At 40.5% G+C, this 21,048-nt stretch overlaps 1 pseudogene; it reads left to right on the top strand.

Annotated features, from left to right (window-relative positions):
* The first annotated feature begins 6,845 nt into the window (after positions 1-6,845).
* LOC136702018 (G-protein coupled receptor family C group 6 member A-like) lies at positions 6,846-9,867 on the top strand (annotated as a pseudogene).
* The last annotated feature ends 11,181 nt before the right edge of the window (positions 9,868-21,048 follow it).

The following is a 21,048-nucleotide window of genomic DNA, read 5'->3' as shown; positions in this document are numbered from 1 at the left end:
AAAAATAACAGTGTCTCAGTCCAGTGTTCTTTCTCTCTCTCTGCTCATGGAGTGATAAGACATCTGGAGTTTTTCTGACAACAGAGAGAACTCCAAATGTTGAAGTATTCTCTATTCTTGCTCCAAAAAATTAAATTTGACAAATTTTTTGATCACTTAAATTGGAAATATCACTAACATTTGGGTGACAGCTAAGTGCATGAAAGTAAAAAGGCCAAAATTACTACAAAACTAAACAGCTCAGCTTATAAATGGGTTTCTGTGGAAGTTAAACTTCAGCCACATACAAGCAAGAGTCTTTTTGTCCCCCTCAAACATACCATTCCACCTTAAAAGACACAGAGCTTGTGAACATAAACAAATCAGAGAGAACTGCAGTTCCACACAATCTCACGGTGTAGGCAAGTTATTTATTCTTAAGACCTTTACTGACTCTGTTCTTTATAGAGTGTGAGTGCTTAGTTTTTTTTTTGCGAACTAGACCCAGTTAATGCCAGAGGAGCAGCTATTGGCACGTTTCTCACAGTCAAATGGATCATTTGCAGAGTTTTCCTTTTATCTGAATAAACACAAATGGCTTTAGTGTAAAGCTGAAGCATATAGTTAATGAACATTTAGGAAATATGTGGTGTGTCATTTATGGTCGATCAGAGGGCCTTATGCCATGGAGCTGAGAGCTCTTTCAGCTGATGATAAACTGAAGTCATCACTAATGTGATTCTTAAAGCAGGCATCACTATCACCATTCACTGGCAAATGACAATGAAAACAAATGAAAAACCCTACTGTGGAATTTAATTCAGTTACTGTTTGCTGAATGTAAAATACTAAATATGTAAAGAAAAAGCATGTAACGTAGTAGTTATATATGGTATATATGTAATTTTTTTTAACTTCAGAAAAGTAATACAATGAACTATATATATATATCACCAGTCAAAAATTTGGACACATCATTTCATTAGCCATTGGTGGAATAGGGCTAGTCACTGTATAGAATTGTGTACCAGCCCCTACCTCTGTACAACCCAAGTTATGGCCTCAAACACATTAAGAAGGCGAGCAGTTCTACAAATTAATCAATGAGGACACAGCTGTTCAATGAAAACCATTCCAGGGGACGACCTCATGAAGCTGACTGAGAGAACACTGAGAGTGAGCAAAGCTGTCATCAAAGCAACAGGGGGCTACTTTCAAGAATCTAAAGTATAAAACATATTCTGGTTTGTTTAACAATATTTTGTTTACTACAAAATTCCATATGTGTTCCTTCATTGTTTTAATGAATGCAAAGATGTCCAAAGTTTTGACTGGTACTGTACATTCACAATATGTGGAAAATGGCTCAAAACAAGGGAAACCCTCCCTGAGTGGGCGTGTCCAAACTGGTACTGGCCCATTCGACTGCTACTGTATATTGTTGTTTTTTTTTTCCAAAGCTGTGTTTCCAATGAGACAGTCCTGATTCATCACAGATCTGTTGAAAGAATATCTAAGACATAACAACAATGTCATTAATGCAACACAGAAGGGAGATGGTAGACTGTTAACACAGAGTTAACACTACCTTGTATGGTCTGATACTAAAAACATATACTTTAAAACAAACTTTTGCATTGGACTGTTTTTACACAAGCCTTAAGCAGGGCTTATATTGAACTCTTTCTGGTTTTGACCATCTGGTGATGGAGGAGAACTCCTCTCCTTTTCTGCACCTGTGAAAAAGAAGTCCTACCACCTCTTTACACTACAGGGTGTTTAACCCAGCCCAGTTATTTAGCCATTTAAAATAAATAAGACAACAGCTTTCCTGACTGTTCACAGCATGAGGTCTGGCCTGTGTTATTCTGGGCTGGGGATGATGGTGATACTGTGGTACTGTTTTAACTGAACGTCACACCATCTCCCATTGGCGCTTATTCCCACGGGGACTTTATTATCGGGATCCTAGGGTCGGTTCACTCGGAATTAAAAGACCTTCGCGGACTGAGTATCCCAGGGGATTTTGCATGTACCGGGTGAGTACATGGGGGAGTTCCTCTTTTTGAGGCTGTTTTAAATATAATTGCCACATTTAAACTAAACACGGGATTGATGTTAACACAGAGAACACTGAGAATAGGGAATATTTTAGTGCACAGTTTCTATTTGTTGAGCTTAAACTGCAAATAAATCTAGGAGCAGACAAGTAAAATATAAGTGTGTTGTAAAAGAGTGAGTGGCTTATTTTGACTTTATAACTCAACAGTATATATTTTGACCACAACTGCCCAAACTTTTTATTTCTTGGACCCTGGAGCTCTGTGCCTGCGACTACCTGCTGCACCACCATGGCGCCCATGGATTTAATTATTTACATTAATACACAGCAAAGGTTTAATTCTCTAATCACAAAATGTATACCGTCTGTCTGTCCATGAGAATAAGTCTCTAAATAAGTTTCTGAGACGTCAAAGAAAAACATTTGAGCAATACATATTGCCTCTGGGAGAGATCATGAAAATATTCTTGGTGTTTGTCTTTTTTTTGTATTGTGCAGGAGGAATTTGGAAAACAGATCCAGGAAGCTTTTATAAAATGAGATAATGACACAGATTTCAAATGTAAAGTCCATATATAATAAAAGTTTTGGGTTTTTTTTGTAATGTTAGTAGTAGTATCAGTGTTGTCTCTCTTTTTGTGAAGATTTGCTCATGATTTTCTCCGTCATTTCTATTTATTTTTAAAATTAATTGAAACATCAATGTATTTAATTCTAATCCTATTGTCTTCCCAATCATTACTCTCCACTAACCTGCGACAGCGAAGCAAGCACACGTACCCTCTGGGACCTGTAAATCCAGCTCCTCCTTCTTTTTGAGCTGTGACACTAATGCAATGCCTTTGGTCAGCTCAGTGTGCTTGCAGAATACTAGCTCTCCAGATCTGTTACATTAGCCAACAGATACCCACACTGTCTAGCACCGTGCTCGTGAAGAGAGGGAGAGGCATGTAGACAGGATACACATGCTGAGTAGTCGTATGGGGTTGAGCTCACGATTTATAGTTAGTACAGGTTAGACGTCCAAACAGAGGCAGGAAAAAACAAATCCAAAAGCAAAGATCAAACACACAAGGCAAAGGTTCTGAAAACAAAAGATAAGCAAAAGGCTCAGACAAAAGTGTTCTTCACAGAGGTTTCACAACCCAGGACTCAAAGAAAAGGAAGTCTGAGTAATTGCCTAGGGGCAAAGCCAGGGGGGAGCTGGAGCAAGGATTAAGCATTAAGCATATAATTGTTCTGTCCAGGAGCGAGAAACTACATTCTCATCCAGTGAGAATGAAACCAGTTTTGTACTCTTTGACTCCCAGCACACGATGGCTACAAAGGACTGAACAACCCTGTAATCTCCCAATGATAAGGCCAACACTAAACCACTGCACCACTCATGAGCCCCCAGACAGGCTCAGTTTTGAGGAAGTGTGAGCTAAGTTTTAATTATTGTTAGCGTATTTATTTGTTATCATCTTGTCTAATTTACAAGCAGGTTATTAATCTAAGCATCCCCATGGATCGAGCTGGTAATTGACTTTGGTAACAGTTGAAACATGAAGGATTGCAACTGTATATCAATAATAAAGGATGATTATGAATATTAATGTGCACCTCTAATAGTAAGAGCATATTGTTTGAACATCATTTGAATTGCTGTCCTATACATAGAAAGTTAAGGTTTGTTCCTCTGTAAAGTTACAATATTGAGAGATACATACATTTATTTGGACAGCAAGGATATATATTGCACATTCATATCAGGTAATACGTTTATATGGTAATCGGCTTCAATATGCTGATAAACAACAATATGGTAATAGAAATACAAACCGGATTCCAAAAAAGTTGGGACACTAAACAAATTGTGAATAAAAACTGAATGCAATGATGTGGAGATGGCAAATATCAATATTTTATTCGTAATAGAACACAGATGACAGATAAAAGTTTAATCTGAGTAAATGTAACATTTTAAAGGAAAAATATGTTGATTCAAAATTTCACAGTGTCAACAAATCCCAAAAAAGTTGGGACAAGGAGCAATAAGTGGCTGGAGAAAGGAAATTGAGCATATAACGAACAGCTGGAAGACCAATTAACACTAATTAAGTCAATTGACAACATGATTGGGTATAAAAAGAGCTTCTCAGAGTGTCAGTGTCTCTCTGAAGCCAAGATGGTAAGAGGATCACCAATTCCACCATTGTTGAGCAGAAAGATAGTGCAGCGATACCAGAATGGTGTTACCCAGCGTAAAATAGCAGACTTTTAAGTTATCATCATCAACCGTGCATAACATCATCAAAAGATCCAGAGAATCTGGAACAATTGCTGTGCGTAAGGGTCAAGGCCATACAACTCTACTGGATGCTCGTGATCTCCGGGCCCTTAAACGTCACTGCACCTCAAACAGGAACGCCACTGTCAAGGAAATAACAGAATGGGCTCAGGAATACTTCCAGAAAGCATTGTCAGTGAACACAATCCACCATGCCATCCGCCGTTGCCAGCTGAAACTCTACAGTGTAGATCTGTGATTTGTGTTCTATTCTGAATAAAAAAAAATATTAGACGTTGCCATCTCCACATCATTGCATTCAGTTTTTATTCACGATTTGTTTAGTGTCCCAACTTTTTTGGAATCCGGTTTGTAATTTTACATAAGTTTGAAATCTGTTTGACTAGGTACCATTATACATTGCGTCATGCTTGATTTAAGACTTTTATTTTGGTAACTGCAAGTTAGACATTAGATGTTCAGGACAAGCATCAGTGCTTCACAAATAAAACAAACTTTATATACCATACCATGTAATATATATATATATATATATATATATATATATATATATATATATATACCATGGTAAGCATGTGTGAGGAGGTTATACTGTTAGAGAACTAGGAGAACACAAATAATGCAATTTCTTGCAAGAAAAACAGGACCTACTTTCTGACTCCATATAAGACTCATTCATTCATTCATTCATTCATTATCTGTAAGCGCGTATCCAGTTCAGGGTCGCGGTGGGTCCAGAGTCTACCTGGAATCATTGAGCGCAAGGCAGGAACACACCCTGGAGGGGGCACCAGTCCTTCACAGGGCAACACAGACTGTCACGCCTTCGTCTCGTCATGTCTGTTGTCCCCGGTCATGTGCTCTTTTTAGCACATGGCTATGTTTTGTTTATGTCCTTGTCTCCGCCCTCGACCCGCCTCCTCGTTCGTGTCATCTGTTAACCCGTCCTCCTTGTTATCTGTCCAGGTGTGTCTCATTTGTGTCTGCATTTAAGCCCTCTTGTCTCACGTCCTGTTTGTCGTACATTTCTCATTTCACCGTTGTTTTGTCGAGTTCTCTGTCAGGTCCTGTCATTTTGTGTCATTCTCGTTCTCGTTAGATTCCAGTTCCCTGTCTCGTTGTTTTGCTTCCTATTCTAAGTCGTGCCGTTTCCTTTCCTAGTAATGTCGTGTCGTTTCTTTGTTTTGTATGGTTGGTTGTTTTGCTCTTTCATAGTCTAGTCATGTCGTTTCGTTTCCCAGTCCTGTAATGTAGTTTCCCTGTATGTTAAAGTATCTTTGTTTTGTTATCCTTCTTTATTAAAAAACTGTGCTTTAGCGAGTGCGTCCGCCCTCCTTCAGTCCGCCCCTCGTTCCTGACACAGACATACACACATATTCACTCACACGCAGACACAGGGAGAACACACCACACTCCTCACAGACAGTCACCCTGAGGAAACCCATGCAGACACAGGGAGAACACACCACACTCCTCACAGACAGTCACCCGGAGGAAACCCACGCAGACACAGGGAGAACACACCACACTCCTCACAGACAGTCACCCGGAGGAAACCCACGCAGACACAGAGAGAACACACCACACTCCTCACAGACAGTCACCCGGAGGAAACCCACGCAGACACAGGGAGAACACACCACACTCCTCACAGACAGTCACCCGGAGGAAACCCACGCAGACACAGGAAGAACACACCACACTCCTCACAGACAGTCACCCGGAGGAAACCCACGCAGACACAGGAAGAACACACCACACTCCTCACAGTCAGTCACCCGGAGGAAACCCACGCAGACACAGGAAGAACACACCACACTCCTCACAGACAGTCACCCAGAGGATACCCACACAGACACAGGAAGAACACACCACACTCCTCACAGACAGTCACCCGGAGGAAACCCACGCAGACACAGGAAGAACACACCACACTCCTCACAGACAGTCACCCGGAGGAAACCCACGCAGACACAGGGAGAACACCTGGCCATTCACTACTCTCCCTACCATCCGGATTTTTAGTAGAGCGTTTTTAGTGGAGCCTTTGTCTGCGTTGGGTGGGTTTTGGTGGTCGGTTGTGAATGGAAACAGCGGACACAGACAAAATGGCAACTTATGGTCAGGCAAACTATTCAAGAAGATTCCAGTTGATTTGCTGTTGTCAGTTTAAATTTCAAGACAAAATAAAATTTAAAACATGAACAGAAACATAAAAATGTATGCATGGTTTAAATGAACTGGATATTATTTTTCCCTCTCCTGGCTTAACAAATTGTAGTATCCACGAAGAATGCTCCCAGTTACCACGGATTGGTGTTGGGGATCCAGAACTAACTATTTATCCTCAGTACTGACCTCACTAATGTTTATGTGGCTGCATACCATCCAATAATCATATAGTAATAAAAAATACAGTAATCTAACAGAGAGCTGATTTGCAAATGTGTGTGAGTAGGTGAAGAGTTAGTGGACATTTGGCCATATACTGTACCTTCCATTATCATTCGTATGTGGTATGGATTCAAATGTAATGGAGTCTTAATCATCTTCCCACAACAGATCAGCTGCTCTTCTTCTGCACCGGAACTAAGTGAAATGTTGCGCTGCCCATCCTTCTTCCGTGTCATTCCAAGTGATATATACCAGACAAAGGCACTAGCAAAGCTGATGGCGCACTTTTCCTGGCTCTGGGTCGGAGTGGTGTCTCTAAATGATGACTATGGCAGAGCTGCACTTCAGAAATTTCTACTGTATGCAGAGAAGGAACAAATATGTGTAGCTTTCCAGGAAGTGCTCCCTCTCTATTTAAACCAAAAAAACACCAAGCAGTGTATCAAAGATGTCGCTGACCGTATCCGAAACTCCAGCGCCAAGGTTCTGCTGCTCATCTTGAGACCAACACAGGTTCTGCTGCTGTTTGAAGAGATGATTAAGACAAATACTTCTCTAACTTGGATCGCCACTGATGCCTGGTCTGCAACTCGTTCCTTAATGAAGATGAATGACATAAACAAGGTGGGAGATATATTTGGATTTACCTTTGTCACTGGGGAGATACCTGGTTTTGCAAACTACCTCCAGAATCTGACCATAGGCCCAGGAGTAAGGAATGACTTCATCAGGGAGTACAAACAAATGAGGTTCAACTGTAGTTCCAGTCAGCAATCAGAATACGTGTCCCCTTCAGCCTGTAATGTGACAGATCCCCAGGAGGCGAATGATGACTACCTACTGCACGCTTTGGACCTGAAGGAGGTCTACAGTCAGAGGGTAGCAGTCTATGCTACAGCTAATGCTATCAGAAAACTTCTGCACTGTAATGACACTGCCTGCTCTGGAGATACCAACTTTCACCCTTGGCAGGTAAGGACTTTATCATTTACTCAGACTGGTGCAACTGTCTAAGATTTAGCTGAGGTTTGATCTCCAGTGAAGCTTTGGCTGTTTTAGACCAAGAATTCAAGAGAACTATTTTAGGAAACAAGTAAATACTGAATTCTGAGTCTCAGTTTACTAACGTCTTCTGCAGCACACTTTAAACTTAAAATAATCAAGGCTTTGAATCTTTTCTAAGTGAATATCACTATGATCTGACTGCTGTAAACAGTGGATTAAAAATGACTCTTTTTTGACTGTAGCCTGTAGCTAAAAATTTCTTGTGTCTTTAACTGCCACAGATTTTTAAATGCATATTGCTAATTACTATTTTAAAATATATAGTTATGTTTATAATAATTCCCCTCTGAGATTTCCGCCCCTGCTTTAAACACTGCTTTTTGTCAAATTAACTACAAAGACTGACATCAGCATATGCCTCTTTACCTTCTTGCAGCTTCTTGAGATACTTCATAAGATGAACTTCACCTTGGACAATCAGACATTTTCCTTCAATGAATATGGTGATTTTGAGAATGGTTATGGTCTCCTGATGTGGAAAAAGGACGGTGACACAAGAGAACCTGAGGTGGTGGGAAAATTCCACATACAGACTTCAGAAATGGAGGTCTATGAACAAAACATCTCATGGAATAATAACATGGTGAGATAAGCCGAGAAAAGTAGCCTATAAACTAATTGGGCTTCTTTAACAGTAAGAGGCTGTTATTTACTAGTGCCAAATGGAAATGGGCACATGCAAGTTCAGGTGAAATCTGTTTGTTTTGAGTCTTTAGTAGAGAATTATTCTAGCCTCGTTGATATAATGAGATTTTACAGACTGAACTGAAGCACTATGGACAGTAAATGCAGACAAAACAACTTTAATAGTTAACTAGCCTGAACGTTAGCATAATAACTGTCAGCTAGCCCTTAAAAACTATGTGATAGCCTCCTATCTCATGTTAATTTTTCTGAAGGTTTTACCCATAATGAAAGTCATAATATTTGACCCATAGTAAACCTGGCAGTGGGTGGCACTGTGGCACAGCAGGTAGGTGTCGCAGTCACACAGCTCCAGGGTGACTGTCTGTGAGAAGTGTGGTGTGTTCTCCCAGTGTCCGCGTGGGTTTCCTCCGGGTGCTCCGGTTTCCTCCCACAGTCCAAAAACACAGGCTGGTAGGTGGATTGGCGACTCCAAAGTGTCCGTTGGTGTGAGTGAATGTGTGTGTGTGTCTGTGTTGCCCTGTGAAGGACTGGCGCCCCCTCCAGGGTGTATTCCCGCCTTGCGCCCAATGATTCCAGGTAGGCTCTGGACCCACCACGACCCTGAACTGGATAAGGATTACAGATAATGAACGAATAAAGTCTATAAGAATAAGAATAGTCTAAGAATATATATATATATATATATATATATATATATATATATATATCCTCCTGGTAGTGTGAAGAACATATCAAATGTTGCTTGCTGCTACACATGTACTGTTTGCAATAACGGAACCTTCACTGACATGTGGGGTATGTAAGTAAAGTATTGCTCTTGATTCTATTTATGTCTTTAAGGTAAGTTTTAATAAGCTCTGCATTTTCTCGCACAGATCAAACCACCTGCCAACAATGTCCCATTAACACTTGGTCTGAGATGAACGCAACACAGTGCCAGCAAAGGGCCGAGCTTTTCCTGAAGTGGAACGAGCCTTATCCCATTGCACTGATGGTGGGAGCAGCGGTTGGCGTTTTGATGCTGCTGATTTCTTTCACCATATTTGTAGCGCACAGATCTTTAGCTGTTATTAAAATGTCTGACTTTAGAATGTCTTGTTTAATGAAGCTAGGCCTGTTGGTTAGTTTTTGGAGTGTTATAGCCTTTATTGGCAGTCCAGACATCCATCTCTGCAGGGCCCAGCAGATCATGTACGGTCTTGGTTTCACCCTGTGTGTGTGCTGCATTCTAGTGAAGTCTTTCCGCACCTTTTTAGCTTTTCTGGCTTTTGACAGAGATAAACAGCACAGGCTCAGAAAGCTCTACAAGCCTCTTACTATCATTGTCCTTGTCAATGTTGGTCAAGGGCTCATTTGTATGTTCTGGTTGATATTTGCTTCTCCTGTAGTTGTTAAAGCCAGTGTAAACACCATAGACAAAAGCTAGCTCTCTGATAAAATATACATAGGGGCTTTGTCTTTACAAATAGGTTAATGTAGGTTTATTGTAATTGTAACTCTTCTAAGCTCTTTCCGTATTGTTTCAATGCTCAACTGCATTGAGGTTATCCTCAGTGTATTTCTGAGTGAAAATAAAGTTTGATTGATTGTTTGAATTGAAATATTTTGTTATTAATAAATGTGAAATGGGGACAGCATGACAGTGTCGCTGTCACACAGCTCTGCAGTCCCGAAGTTGTGGGTTCAAATCCCACCTATGTTGGTAATTACTGGCTGTGTGAAATTGCCCATATGTGTGAGTGACCCTGCGAGTGTGTTGTGCCCTGCATTGGACTGGCACCCTCTCCAGGGTGTGTTCTTGCCTAGTGCCCAGTGATGCAGTGAGGGATCCTGACCCACCATGACCCCAAACAGTTTAAAGTCTTTACAGAAGATGTATTAATGACTAAAATATGAAATTGCTTCTGGAGAATTAATTGGGAAAATTTAGTTCAGTTGTGGAAAAAACGTTTAAAAAATTTTGAATATATATGTTGTTGTGTAAAATATGTTTATTACCATCTATAACAACTGTAATCCTACATTTATAGTCACTTCCGGTCACCTATCATCAGACATGTTGGCAGTAGGTTAAACAGACCTGTGGCATTCGGCCAGAGAAGATTTCAGTGGAGCAAAACAACTTGAAATAAACAAGCTGATGTCACACTGTGCCAATCTGTCTTGTGAAACAAACTGTTTGCAGTCAGTTTATTAGTGTAATACTATATGAATACCCTCAGGCATGAAAACAGTTTCTACTGTGAATCAATTTCACAGTGTCATTAACTATATATTTATCACATGGAAAAAGACATGCAATACACAGTTATTTCAGTTTTTGTTGCTCCTTTAAAAGAAAGAAAGAAAGACCTTATCCATCTGCGTCAATGGTCATCAATGTGGTTTTATAATAAGGTTAATAAGGTTTATGTAACTGCCAGAACTCTCATCATAATCTCATTATAATCCTGGTATTAGTTTTACCACCCCACCCTAAACTGTGTTTATCAAGCCTCTGTTCATCACTTTACAAACAGGGACCAAACATAAAGAGCATTAAAGAAGTTACAAATTAGAAAAACAAAACAGAATATAAGGCGACACGCAGGGCACCTTATTGCCTTGATAAGCTTAGACTCTTACGTGTGGGCTTTAGTCTTTTTATGTGACCATCTGTGCATGCTCTGAGTGGGGATCTCCAATCCTTCTTTATCCTCTCAGCCACTCTGCTATTTGAAGGAGACCCAGCACACCTGAGCATGGTGATCACACACTGCTTCTGTTTACTACTGAATCCCAGTGGAAAACAACTTAATGAGGAATACCTGCACTGAGACAGCAACCTGAAGCATGCGGGGGCCTTAACAAGACTGAACAATTTTCAAGGAGAAGATGTTTCTTTGAAAAGACTGAGAAATATCAGAAGAAGTAAGAGGAAGACTACCAGGAGGCAGGATGGATAGCAGAAACTAGCTGGTGTGTTTGTGCACACAACAGAGTTGATCTAATTGCTGCATAATTAAAAGAAGGACCAGATTCTGTCAATCAAAATGGGTTGCTCACCTTCCAAAGGACAGCTCTTTGCTGGAGTCCCTACTCACAAAGCTCTACAGCATGGAACACAAAAAAACAACCCAAATGCATCAGAAATCCAGAGCAAAATAGAGACAGACATTGTTTCAGATGGACTAACCATATTAGAAGACAACCTTGTACCAACTGAAGGTAAAGAATCCTTTTTTTGCAATGTAGAGTGTGACACAACAGTTATTGGGAAAGATGTAGATGTTGAGACAAATGTGGATACACAAGAGGAATTATGGGTACAAGACAAAGTCATCAAAAAGGATGACAGAAAGAAGAAAAACAAAGGATCCAAAAGGAGTAAGAAAAATGAGAGGTTGAGAAAAGCTAAACACATTCAATCCAAAGTAGATCTGCCAGAAGAAATGGTAAAAGCCCATCAAGCTGCATATGCTTACCTGAACCCCAATATTCCTAAATATGAGTCCCTTTTAAGGTTGTTGGACCAGGCAACACAAACTCAGATATCTTTACAGCCCATGGCGGCATTGCTAGCATTGCGCTATGAAGAGATAAACCAGGCCTTGGAGGAGATGGCAGTGGAAGGAGAGCAGATGTTGAAAGAGCATGGAAACAGCATGGCCTGGCCAGCTGCACTTAAGGATGTTCAGTTTAACTTAACCAAACCAGATTCTGAGCTCTATTCACCCGAGACTTCTCCAGACCTACTTCAGCAGATGCTCCAACACTCCACAAAGAAGATGCGACTAGTAGGGGACTCTGTAAAAGTTCTGGGGGACACTGCTTTGGAAGAAGCTGCTGATTACTTTGCCTCCCTCTCTCGACTTCTGGGAGAAAAGCTGGTGATAAAACGGGCAACTGAGGGACGTTTGAAAGAAGTGTTGGATCATGTGGAGGCTGCTGCGCTAAAGAAGTTTAGTCTGGAAGATGCTGCCTTGCACAGTGAGGACAGTGGCATTTGTGCAGACAACGAGTGCCAGAATGGTTCTGGGCGTCTTCGTCGTCACCGGGAAAGTTCGGGATCAGGAGGAAGCACTGGTTCATCTTCTGGCTGCCCTGACGATACCTTACAGGCTCGCCCTCACCTTAACGGAGTTGATGAAGACAGAAATGATGTTGACGATGATGTTGAGGATGATGATAGTGAAGATGATTCCAGTGAAGATGAAGAGGAGGCCAAAGATGAGTATGAAGGAAATACTGCTGCTACAGGAAGAAAGATGTCTAATTGCTCAGGCATGCCTGCACACGAGGGTAGTCTGAGAACTGGAGGACCAAAAAATCATACCTTAGAATCAACTGATCAGAGAGGTACAAAAACTAAACGACCTAAAACTGCAGATAATACCACAGTACAGGGTAATTTTAGAAGCTTGCACCGGGCAAAATCTGCTGATTGCCTTTATCAAATACAAGATGAATATTTTAAAAAAGAGCAAGATGAAAGTCAAAAGGATAACCAGAAACCGGTATGCCTTGGAAAAGGTTTAGCTGGAGGTTTAGTCTCTGGTAGTCTCAGCAAGACACGGTTGAGAAGACATTCATCTGAAGGCCATGGTACAGTTCGGGGCTACGGCCTCCAATATGGAAGTAAAGGGCCATTTAAGGAGACCCTGCCATCTAGCATGCCTCTTGAATTTGTGCCTGCTCCACCTGGCAGAAATGCAGTCAAGCGACTGATCAACACCTTTAGCCAAGGGACGAATGAAACAGCCAACCCCAAGCTCCTTACTGGACCTGTCAAGGTTCAAGGAACCAAAAAGGGTTTCCTGCCTATGTTAAACAACAGCAAGGGAGGTGTTTCCAACAACGGCACCAACAATAACAACGGTTACTCAGCAGACCAGAGATTCTCTGAGAGACCAGAAGATGTTGATGTTGACAGCCTTCCTCCACCTCCTCCTGAGGTACTAATGGACAACTCTTTTGAGAGCAGTGAAGGCCCTACTGCTGAAAACAACACTGAAACCCTAAATCATGGATGTCCCATACCGAGACAGAGGTGTGGTGTTTCTCAGAGATTACGGGCATCACTACAGACAGTTACTGTGCTTCCAAGCAGAGCTAATATTCGACAACGCTCTCAGAGTATATCGCCAGCACGTCCTACCAGGCAGAATGCTGTATTTGGAGGCCAACGAGGTCAGGAGTGTAACCAGCAAATTAGAGTCAATGGAACAAAAGAAGAAGCAGCTAGCCTTTACCAGCAGTCTCGAAAGATCATTCATCTCCAGCATAAGCCTGAAACCCCAGCCAAGGCAAGCCGAGGTCCAGGCATTATACGAGAAAGCTCAGTAGCAAGACAGGGAAGCAAGGATACAGGGGATTATGAAGCCTTGACACCTTACCCAAACAGTTATCCTCCAACTACTCCACCGGTCTCCAGAGCCAGACTACCACCCTCGTGTCCTTTGGTTCACCACAGAATCCCAAGTCCTCCTGCTCTTCCTCTCACCCCAGCCTGTGGACAATGGGTTAACCCAGCATCCAGTCCCAATGCCCAAAAGTGGACTAGGAAAAACAGTGAAGAAGAAAATGGCTCTTCACTTTCATTCAACGATGCTCGATCTGTGTTCTGTCAAGGAACCCAGTCACTGACACCTTCCTGCAGGGCCACACTACCAAGACCATGGGGAGAACCATCCAGAGGAAGGCTGCAGACTATTCGGCAACCCCAGACCTCAGGTGTGGGGACCATGAATATTGACCAGCAACATCCCTTATCCAGTGCAACACAGCCCCAGATCCAGGACAATGACAGGTAAATATTTCCCATACCATGCATTTATTGGATCTGCAAATATTCATTAATTCATTCATTCTTTGTCTGTAACCGCTTATCAAATTCAGGGTCACAAAATCTGCACATTTTTTTTGTCTGGTAAATTAATGCATACATGTATCAGGTGTGGATAAGTACTGAACATTTTTAAACTTACAAGGAGTAACAAGTAACAAGGAGTAAGTTGTGATACACCCAGTTTCTCCAATTAGAAATAATCTAGAGGAACAATATCATGCATATGTACACCCATCCTTTTCTCTCACGTGTGACGACAGAAATTTGAAAACGTTATGTGCTGTGCCTGCTATGCTGCATAGGGCCCTATAAATTAATAAAGGGCCTCATCTCAAGTTATGGAGAGTTTGTGTATCGTCAGAAGATGAAGTGAAACTATCCTTCAGTTTAGGAAAAGAGGAAAAAGACTCCACAGACTTTGCTACAGTAACAGCAGTAAACCTGTGAATATTCTTCTCCAGGTTGGAATGTTAATAAATAATAATCTACGAACATAGCCACAGGAAACATATTTAGAGGCGGCGTGCACCACAGTATCATGAACCAAATTTTGAAGCAGAAACGTAAACATATACTGATGTTTTTATGCTGTCTAGTACTCGTTTAAATGTCCCCAAACACACCTGTACATTCTAAAAATTCCTTTTGATTCCATTCCACATTAAAAATGACGTAGTCACTTCCAAGGTCTAAGTTTACTCCTTCAAAGTTTCATTTCCAACTTAAATGCTGCCGCGATTTTCACACAATCACACTAACACCGGCATGTTTGACGTTTTCGTTACACCTTAAACAGTGAGCAGTCACAGGTGCATGCATTTCCTGGATTACTAGTTTAATTCATACAAAGAAAATATCTGAGAATATACTGAAACAGAATTTAAAATATATTTTCATTCCCAGACAGCAGATACTTCTCTTGACAGTTTGTTGGACAACAATGTGTGCTTTTTTTTGTAGGTTTTTTTTTTTTTTTGGGGGGGGGGGTATTCCTTTATTATTTTTAATGTATTATATTCAAAGTTGAGTAAGTTTTTTAGGCCTGTACATCAATAGGGAAGAAGAAATTACATCCAGATAAACATGACTTGAACCATCTGCTGTCTCACAGATCCCAGCTGTCTGTCTCTCTATTCGTCTACCTGTTCTGGGTCAGGCTGTTTATCAGTCTGGATGACCTGAACTTTAATCTTTAACAGTTCCCATAGAACACCTGCTGACAAATAACTCATTAGAAAATTGATGTCTGAAGCAAGATGTTTGGTTTTGTGCTCTGAACACTGAAGGATCAGTGTGTTCATTACATCAGCAACACACTTTATTTGAATTTCAACAGGAGATATTTTTTAAAAAATGCATTTCTGAACAACAGTAAATTATCACTGTCCAAAGAAAAACTTGAATCTCCAAAATAATAACTTTACAGAAGGAAAAACTTTCAGTGGAAGTCATTGTAAAGAGATTTAATTCCAAGTAACTTTGGAGCATTTCTATTGGTCCATTCATTATGAACTGTTCACACAGTGTGAAGGACAGCTGCTGTATTCAAATGATGTAGTAAACAGAAAATCCACAAAAAATGGAGATACATGTTTTTCTTTGGAAGGTGATGTAATGTACTTCATACAGTGAAATGATTATTTTATTCATGAGCAGAATTGTTGATATTAGTGCATATCTCTCTGCTCAAAAGACCATTCGTCTCAGATATATGACTAATGTTTATATATAAAATGTAATTTCTATTCAACTTTGTACATAATTAATCAATATGCAGTTTTATTATAAATATTTGAACAATTTGCAGGAAGCTGTGACAAGGAATAAATGTTTGATGATTAATGGAGTTTTAAATGTTTTATTTTGTAATGGGTACAACATTGAGAGTTCACTTCATAACCTTTGAAGTTCCTTACCTTTGAAAAGCAGTGACCAAATCTCAAATAGCAATTCATAGTGATGTTTTGTTCAGAAATGGCTATGAATGCATTAATGATTCTTATTTAATAACATTTCAGATTTTTTGGATGCCATTTTTTTCTTTTATTCTACAATTTGAAAACTCAGCGCTGAGGGGCTTTATACCCTTCGTCTGCTCGTGGTGTTGAGCATAACGATGAGTTTCCTAGGTTTTTTTCGTTTGTTTGTTTGTGTTTTTGTGAGAGACATTACACAATGTGTCTGAAGAATTGATTATCTCTCTCTACAGTGGGTGAACCCTAAAGTTGCTTTGTGTAGTGGGCTTCTGCTTGTAATGGTATGATGTTGGATGCTAAGTTTTTGATATCAATAATTATTATATGGGGCTCCATAATGTCAGCCTTCCACTGCTCTACAGCACAGTGCTGAAGGACTTATGCTCTGCAGATTTATGATATGATTAGCAGCTCAACCTGTTTGTGTTGATCCCAATCTGCTATCAAACCTCACCCCCACCTGCATAAAACACCCAAGAGTTCAGTTAGGAGCTTCTGGCTTCTGGCACATGAGATGGACTTGACTCAGTATTCACTCCAACTGCAGATAAGAAGCCTACACACCTGAGTGATTTTTTTACCTGTACACATACCACAGCAGTTAGAAATTCTTATGGAGCAGGAAAATCTGTTAAATTCTTATTAAAACACATGGAGGCATGGGAAAAATCACTGCAGACATTTTGGTGTAATGGTCAGTGTCGGACACAAACCATACACACTGGTGTATTCATGTAGATGGATATTGTGGGTAGAGTTATTACACAAGCAACTGAATACATTCTCACTACATCCTCCAAAGCTCAGTGCGAGAGCCCAGGGGTGAGGAGCGAGAAGCAGAAACTCCATTTTTGCTTTGTTTTCTTTCTTCTTTGTTCGCATTTTATCCCTTAATTGACAGGGCAGTCTGGTTTCACAGTCTGTCAGTTGGTAGATGCTTGAGATGCCAAAATTAATGTTTGAACGCACTGAAAAAGTCATTTTTTCATAGAATGTCCCCTTTTATTATTCATTCATTCATTCATTATCTGTAAGGGCTTATCCAGTTCAGGGTCACGGTGGGTCCGGAGCCTACCCGGAAACCCAAGGCCGGAATACACCCTGGAGGGGGCGCCAGTCCTTCACAGGGTGACGCACACCCACACACTCACACCTATGGACACTTTTGAGCCGCCAATCCCCCTACCAACGTGTGTTTTTGGACTGTGGGAGGAAACCGGAGCACCCGGAGGAAACCCACGCAGACACAGGGAGAACACACCACACTCCTCACAGACAGTCACCTGGAGGAAACCCACGCAGACACAGGGAGAACACACCACACTCCTCACAGACAGTCACCCGGAGGAAACCCACGCAGACACAGAGAGAACACACCACACTCCTCACAGACAGTCACCCGGAGAGAAACTCGAACCCACAACCTCCAGGTCCCTGGAGCTGTGTGACTGCGACACTAACCAGCTGCACCACCGTGCTGCCCCCCACCTTTTATTAAACATTTTTATTCATTTATTCATTTGTTTGTTTAAATGGTGCAAGTTTGACCAACATGCTTGAAGGAGAACAGCACACGCAAAGGTTTGGCAGCCTACAGAACCATGTGTTAGCTAGAAGTGTGCTTAGTGATGGAGGAGTTAGTGGGAGGACTGTGTGCCCTCAATTAGGAGGTTGTGTATGTTGTTAGTGGGAGGGCCTTTGTGAACTGTAGAATTCCATGGTGAACAAGTGAATATTTTGGTGAACCAGTAAATGGCTTGGTGACCTGTTGAATATCTTGTTTAAATGGTGAGCGTCTTTGTAACCGGTTGAATAACTGAAAACTTGAACATGCAGCTGTAACACTCCCCCAGTGCATGTAATCCCATCATAGAATTAACCTGAATGAGGCTCAGTGTAATCTCGCCAGACTAAATCCCTCTTCTACCTGGTCATGGATGAGCAGCTGCTCAGATTCCTGGCCCTCTGCCCCACATTACGTTCTCGTGTGTTCGCAAAATGACAAAGCAGAGGGTTATGTCTTACGTCAAAATTGCAGAGTAGATGACTATTATTTAAGTATTTATTAATTTTCTGTGTCAAGGTACAAACGTGAGTGACAGGCTCCCAATAAACCAGCACACTCGGGTTTATATAGTATTCAGCTACAGGGTGGAGCTGACAGGTACAAACACCTGTACATAAAGACATCAAGTAAGCCAAGAGATGCCACAGAGCAAAACACGAAAAAATAACATGAAACTGTAAAAACTGGTGTTACTTTTGAGATGTTCATGCCTAACCTTCATGCACACACAACTCAGGAGGAGACACATAAGACTCCTGTGTCCCTTACTGAGGAGACATATCTGAGCAGCAGGAGCTCTTTATCAGGATCACAACAAAACTGTTTTTAATCTGTTCTCTTTTGCAGGAGGGTCTCAGTCTCTGTGAGTGAAGGGGAGGAGCCCCCAGCGTGCACCGAGGAGGCCGAGCAGATTACAGATAATCAGGATTAAGGCCTTTTCTCTTTTTACCTCACTTCCCAGGGGGGAACTAAGTCTAAGCACTATACCGAGAAGAGTTTCCAAACGAGTGGCGAGAGACTTAAGGGAAACGCTGTCTAACACCATTATAATCTGTTAGGATATATTCTACTGTAATTTGATTACATTTGTGTTACACTTCTACACTTCTGAAACACAATACGTGACTTTATAAAGCAAAGTTTAAAGCAAGACACTACAGTCAGGATCGGTCACTTTTGTCTCATCGTTATTTAAAACAAAATAAGACTATGGTCATGTTGTTTCAGACTGTGCTCAACATAAATGTGATTATTTCAAACACATTTAAAACAGCTGTAGTTATACATCTCGATTACTTCCTGTAGGATCTGAGCTCTGAGTGGGTAATGCAGCTCTGTGGCTCATCCTTTCTTCTCTCCATATTCAGGACCAACAATCTCAACTTCAAGAATCCTGCACTAGTCAAAATGTACATGTCCCTTTTTCACTATATTCTATAGGATAGTACCAACCCAGTAAACAAGGAACGTCAGTGGATGTCCAAATTCCATCTTAATAAGTTAGTTAAGTGGTGACCAATCCATAACGTCAGTGGACGTCCAAAACGCGTTTTATACAAGTAATTTATTTCGGGACCAATTAATAACGTCAATGGACGTCCAAAATACGTCTAATAGTCGTCTTTTCAATGTCTGTGTTTGGACGTCTTTTCAACTTTCATTTTCAACCTTAAGAGAACGTTGATTAGACGGCAGTCATTACGTTATTTCAACGTTGAATCAACAGCTAAATGTTTACTGGGAAAGGATTTTACTAATATTTTGTTATGAGCTAAATTTAACCTACAGAACTGTATTTACCTGATTGAACATTTAAAATATAATATGTCCTGTAACATCATCCAAATATCACCCAAAGACACTTTTTTATAATGCAGATTTATGCCTTTTTAAATACATTTCATCTCAGATGCTTATTTAAGTGTAATTTTGCTAGATATCAACTGCAAAAATTCACTGTGAAACCCTCTTCACCTGTAGATTCTCGCTGTAATCAGAAATCTGGCATTTTGACATGTTCAGAGGTAAAACCTTTAGGACGGCTTCTGTAGTCAGTTTAAGTGTCACTTATAGGTATTTCAGGAATGTGAACTAGAAACATCTTTAAAGACATTTACATTCTTTTTTTATGTTGTCAGAATTGTGTCGTACACAAATGTAAACCATGAAACTGTGCATTTGAACTTTCATCACAGAATTACAGGGAAATTCTTTGTTTTTTTTTAATCATCTGAGGTTAAATGAAGTAAAGAAGTATTTTGGTGTTTAATCCTCCATTTTGAGAGAAACCCAGTGAGTGTTCGGTGGTGGTAAATGGAACCAGGCTTCGGTTCTGAAACTCTCCTCACAGAACGTTATTGACTAGATATGAATACATCGCCTGATGTTTCTGAAGGTGTTGACGTAAGATTGACTTTTTAAAGAAATTCATGGTAAAAAGTTAATGCGGAATTTATCATCACCGTGTCATCCACAGCTCTTTCTATACAGACTGGTGGAGGTCACTGATGGTTCTGAAGAGTAAATATAATGCTGTATTGGTCTTTCAGACATAGAGAGGCCTTGTTCCATTCATCACCAGTCTTTAAAATCAGCCGTTTCAACCTGAACATTCCGCTTTACTTTGTTTACATCTCAGACATGGAATTACAGTGTAATGTGTGCATTTTTTGTATTGTAACTCAGCACTTAACTGGAGGACACTCTGTCATAGCTCAGACACTGTGGAAAGGGAATATTAAAGCGAAAAATAAACTTTTAAAAATTATTTTAACTGTATTGACTGTGTTTGATAAAATATTAAGAACTCAGGAAGGTCTCGCTCCTGTGTGTCAGTGTAAAAGACTGAGGTTAAGAATTATATATGTACTTGGTTACCCCGTGTTTTTGTGATGTCTGTTAAATAAAACATTACTCAACTTGTTCATATCGATTTACTGAAATAAATATTTCACACACTGATACACTATATCCCAGAGGTTGTAGACACTTACTGAATCCAGCTACAGTACACAGCAATAATTAAATATGTTCTTTGCTTTATGTAAATGTTAAATACATGTTCACTTCAATAAAAAGAGATGAGGGGGAAAAGGTTTGTCGTTTCAGCCATGCTCTTTAAATTTCAGGATATTGATGAAAATCATTTAATTATTGTCAAAAATACCTACCCAGTAAACGAGGAACGTCAGTAGACGTTAAAAATAGGTCTAGAAGTAGTCTGTACGTCAAGGACAT

The sequence above is a fragment of the Hoplias malabaricus genome, chromosome 7 (assembly GCF_029633855.1).
Source record: "Hoplias malabaricus isolate fHopMal1 chromosome 7, fHopMal1.hap1, whole genome shotgun sequence".
In the NCBI taxonomy this organism is placed as follows: Eukaryota; Metazoa; Chordata; class Actinopteri; order Characiformes; family Erythrinidae; genus Hoplias; species Hoplias malabaricus.
The sequence above is the reverse complement of the archived record's forward strand: the minus strand, read 5'-3'. Positions and strand labels throughout refer to the sequence as shown.